The sequence below is a fragment of the Lissotriton helveticus genome, chromosome 2_1 (genome assembly GCF_964261635.1).
Source record: "Lissotriton helveticus chromosome 2_1, aLisHel1.1, whole genome shotgun sequence".
Lineage (NCBI taxonomy): Eukaryota > Metazoa > Chordata > Amphibia > Caudata > Salamandridae > Lissotriton > Lissotriton helveticus.
In genome coordinates, this window is record NC_136059.1 from 108,708,587 (window position 1) to 108,714,328 (window position 5,742).

The window sequence follows — 5,742 nt, forward strand, 5'->3', positions numbered from 1 at the left end:
GCTCTGCTGCTTGAGCGGACAGAGTGTCAATACGATGTGTTTCAATAACTTCAGTGTCAGTAGTCACTGCATACGCGGCGACTAGTTCTCCTGTACTAGTTCTCATACATGAACCATCCACATAAAGTGTCAGGTCGGGATCTGGTAACGGAATATCTGTCAGGTCTTGTCTTGGCTTTGTCGTAATATTAACTACTTCCACACAGTCATGTGGGTCAGAATTTGAACTAACTGATGGTAACAGTGTAGCAGGATTTAAAACGTTGCAGCGTCTAATTTCTATGTGTGGCTGGAACAGTGTCAATTCATAACCTGTTAAACGTGCAATTGTCAAGTGCTGAGTTTGTGTTCGGTTTAAAAGAACTTCTACTGAATGTGGAACTTGTACTGTCAGGGAATGCCCTAAAACTATGGAATCACTTTGTCTGATAGCTAGTGCTGTGGCTGCAACTGACTTGAGGCACACAGGCAACGCCTGGGCGACTGGATCTAATGTGCTAGAAAAATAAGCACAGGGCTTGTATTGTCCTGCTTGATCTTGTGTGAGAACAGATAATGCTGTACCTTCACGTTCAGTAACGAAAAGTGTAAAAGGCTTACTGTAGTTCGGTGTAGCTAGAACTGGAGCTTGACATAAAGCTTTCTTTAACTCGTTGAAACTAAGTGTATGTTCAGATGTCCAAGGGAGGACAGTCGATACGGCTGCCTCCTGTGTCGTTAACTGTATCAGTGGCTTGGCTAGAAATGCATACTGGGGAATCCATTGTCTACAATAAGAAGTAAGGCCGATAAAGGCACGTACCTCCTTCTGGGTTCTGGGCTGGGGAAGACTCGCTATTAACTGGATACGGTCGGGTGTCAACTGCCTACCCCTCTTGGACAGCAAGTGCCCTAAGTATACCACTTGCTGGACACAGAATTGAAGCTTCGAAGGTGACACCTTGTGCCCCATCTCGGCTAGGAAATACAGAACTGTAAGTGATGCTCGCTCGCAAGCACGTTCAGAACGGGCTGTGATCAGTAGATCATCGACATACTGGAGCAGGGCAGTGTCCGTTGGCATGTGAATGTTGTCTAGTTGTCTCTTGAGTGCTTGACTGTAAATACTAGGACTTTCTGTGAAACCTTGAGGAGCGCGTGTGAACATATAGCTCCTTCCATTTAAACAAAATCCGAAAAGAAACTGGCTGTCTGGATGAATGGGGACACTAAAAAATGCATTCTTGAGGTCTATGACAGTGAAGAACGTGGCTTCGGAATCAATGGCTGTTAACAGGGAAGAAATGTCTGGAACAACTGGGTACTGAGGAATAATACATTTATTAAGCTCTCGTAAATCAATCACTAATCGATATACTGGGGGTGCATTTGGATCAGTACGTTTCATGACTGGAATGATCGGAGAATTACATACATTGGAGTCAGTTTCTACAACTACTCCTTGAGCCATGAGCTCGTCAATAATTTTGGATAAGGCTGCTACAGCCTCAGGTGGCAATCTGTACTGTCTGATTCGGGGTAACACTACACCTGGCTTGAGAGTCACACGATAGGGTGTGATTTGCATGTAACCTACATCAGTTGGACCTTGCGCCCATAAATGCTGTGGAACATTAGACAATCTCGAATCAAAATCTCGTAATACATAGTGACCCTTGAAGTCACGTAGGAACAGACGTATTCCCTCTGGGGAGCAGCAAATAACTGCACCTAATTCTTTCAGTGTCTTGATGCCTAATAGGTTTTCTGGACATGACTTAGTAAGTAACAGATCAGTAGTACGGGACAATGGACCTACTTCTAGAGTAACTGGCTTGGAAATCTCATTAACTATTGGCTTTCCTGAAAATCCAAGGGAAACATTTCTTGAGCCTGAGAGTGGAGCCCCTGGAACTTCGGCATGACTAATTGTGGTCCTACTTGCCCCTGTATCGATCAAAAACTTTCTGTCTTTCCCTAATACTTGACTGTGAACATAGGGACCCTCTTGATCTACAGGTATCTCGATGAGAGGCAAGCCTACCTCCCTCTCTAGGCTGTTTCATGAATACTGTTGATACTCTGGATACTCTGTCTGAGCATACTGGTACATCTGCGATGTAACATGCTGTGTTGCAGCAATAGGCTGCGGTACTGTAACTGTCTGCTGTGCATTCTGTGACTGAGGAGTCTGTGAAACTTGTTCTTGTCTCGGCGGACGTGGTCTTTCTTTAGTCTTACCAGTAGCTATGTTATGTTTCAGAACTGCACACTCGTTTATAAAATGACCTGGTTGTTTACAATAATTGCAATTCCCTTTAACGGGAGCTGCAGGATGACTGACTTGATTCGGACCCCTCTTCTGACTGTCTTGAGGAACAGATTGTGCAACTAGCACTTTCATTTTCGTGTCTTTCATACGTTTTCTCTCGTGTTCTTGCTCTTCCCTGATTCTATTCTGGTGATACTGGAGCATCTGGAGCATCTGGGACGGAGTATTTGCTTGCCAGGTGCTTTCGACTTTCAAAACTCGATTTTTAATTTGTGGACTTGAATTCTCGACTAATTTAGTAACGAAAAGGTGAGGGTATGACTCACTACTTGTCTTGAGACCACTGTTAATACTGAAACATTTTTCAAATCTTGAATAAAAATCACTAATATCTTCATCTTGTTTCTGTTTACAGGCTGAGATTGCATCCCAGTCTTCTTTTCTCGTTGTCAATAATCTGGGTAAAACTTGAATCAGTAATTCTGGTAATTCTTTACATTTATCTCCAAGACCGGTACCTGGTACTCGTGCCTTGTCTTCAGCTTCTAGAGCTGCCCAATCGATCTTTTTCTCTCCCACCTCCCATTCTTTTTCCTTTAACTTTTCATACACCCCTGCGGGTAACAGGACCTTTAACATTTTAATGATATCTGGGTAAGTGTATTCTCCCATACGGAGCATGTCTTTTAATTCTCGATGGAACCCTGCTGGATCTTTGTCATGACAGGGAATTAATTTCTTCATTTCAAGAAGTTCCATCTTTGAAATCGGAGTGTATACAAACACTCGTTGCATTACGCCACCCGCCCCTTGGACTGGGTGGACTTCTCGTAACGGATTCTGTCTGTCTATGTAGAATGGTTTACTTTCTGGGGGTGAGACATGAACAAAATGCGGGTTCAGGAACGTTCTATATTTGTGGCGCTGTTCTAGAATGATACTGATTAAATCGGTACCTAGACCTCTCCATCTATACTGGAGTAACTCGTTCAGGACATCGTGCAACGGACCTGGATCAGAATGTTGACCCTCATACAAAGTAATGAGGTGCTGGATCATATACATACCCACCAGTCGTTGCTCGGCTGGGGGCAGTTTCAGAAACATTTGTGCCACTATTTCGTCTGGAAAAGTGGTAGAATCAGTAATCCATCGGACTGCTGATCGGGCTAGTTCTTGTTCGTGCATGGTACTTAACTCACTATAACCGATTCGTGATTTCAGAATGTGGTCGGTAGCTTGGAATACTTGTTCTAAGGAACCTTGTTCTGGCGCTGAATGATGAAAAATAGACTTGGGTTCTAGGCGTAAATGGCGATCTGGAAATCTGGATTTTCCTACATACGCTATTCTGGCGGGATTCTCGTTCTCTTCCTCTTCAGGATCAGAGATACTTTCTTTCTCGCTTACTTGTGCTGCTTTACGTTGTTCGTGTAACCTTATTATTTCTTTACGAATTTTCTTGTACATACTCTCCATGGCACCGACGGTCTTGTGCTTACCCTCGGCTATATTATCACTCCACCTTGTCAGGATTCTCATTTCGGCGGAATCTTTAGACGGGTAATCTTGTTCTCTTATTAGACAATTGATCAGGAACTTTAATATCATGAGCTGGATCTCGGCTTTCCTTTGAGACATAGTCTCGCTAATACTTTCTGGATCATCCCCTGTACGGATGAAACGATATATTCTGTCTAGATCTTCTTTCATATTCGGCAAGGTGACTAGATACTCGGTCACTCTCCTTACACGTAAGGAATATAAAACCATATTATATTCGCCTGGAACTGGATCATAGACACATTCGTTAAGGGTTTGCCTGATTTCTGTAACAGACTGATGTTTAGGCGTGCGCTGTAACGCTTGAGCATGTAATTCGAGTAATGTTAAACGCTTGTGTGGCGGCGGGGTTTGAGGAAGACCTCCTCCTGCGGCTCCTAGACTAGAATCGTCGACTGACATTCTTCGTCCTGGCAGGGTCGGTAATTGTAACGTGGGCTGGACTTGTATGGCGGGCTGGACCGGGGAAGCTGTTAAGGGCACCCCGGTGTCTGGAGGAGCGGGAAGTGCCTGATTTACAGGGACTGGCGGAGCGCGAACAGGATTTGCATATTCTGGGACTGTGTCGTCCAAGTAGGACGAAATAAAAATATCAGCTGCGGTCGGTTTATGACGTAGCTTGGTCGGAACTAATGGTGGCGGGAAATTACTGGATGCCTCTGGGGTTGCTTTTGGCAAGCCTTCGGCAAGAAGAGGATACATACCCTTAATGAGGGCATGCCTCTGTCTGTCTGACTGTTCGGCTTTGACTTGTTCACCTATCTCGATTAATTCTCTTTCTTGGGCTCGTTCCTGGGATTCTCTACTTAACTCCGACTTTCTGACTTCCTTTTCAGTTCTTTTATGAGCTTCTTTACGCCATAACTCGATGGCATCTTTCTGTGACTGTCTGGCTTTCTTTTTCCATAATGCTTCTTCTACTCGCATGATACATTCGGCATCCCATGTACCCGATACGGGCCATCTATACTTTTCTTCTAACTGTTTGGTATACTCTACCCATACATCTAGATATAATATGGCGCTTATGCCATGTTTCTGATACATAAAATGACCTGGACTGTCCCTGGGCGGGACAGGAACTGCTTCTTCTAATAAACCCTTTCTAGTTTTTAACTGACGTAACTTGGAAAATATGGGCATGACTGAACTGTAATCTAGACACAATACAATATACAATAAAAACACGAAATCACATCGCACTCATACCACAACATTAAAATACATGCAGAACATTATGAAATAACAGTTCGAACAGAATATTACCTGGAATACTGAGAACAGAAACAGAACAGAATTTCTCGAGAACGGAACAGACTAGAATTACTGGATGCACTGCTGTAACAGTACGACATTTACCGGTCTCATAAAGAGACACGTCAGAACCCGCATCCACCGAAGTGGACACTTCGTTTGTGAGTCTGGGCACCACCAACCCACGGACCAGGAGTCAATTTAGATTGGTCCTGTCTAGATACTACCCCAGCAATGGTACTCACCGGGCAGCACGGAACGGAAGGCCTCGGACGGGACTGGACTGCTACGACGACGGACTTCGGACTTCAGTTACAGGTGGGCCTCCGGATACCTCGGACCTTGGACTCTCGGCTTGGGCTCTGGTCGGGACTCGCCGCGTTCCTCCACCGTCTCGTTTGGATGCTGGACCGCCTCCTCCGTCTCCTCCGTGGGCCTGAGGGATACTTGAAGCAGAAATATCTGCACGTGGCCGGTATGGTTCCGTCACGGCTGCAGAGGGTCAGGGGGTCGGCGTGGCTTCACCGACGCGTGGGGAAAGGGCAAGTCCCTATTCGGGCGCCATTATGTGGTAAATAAATAAATAATACCCTATTTTTGACTAGGCATATAGCATAACAGATAGCTCAATAAATAAGAGTCAAGATTCGAGGTAGTAGGAGTTTCTGCAGGTT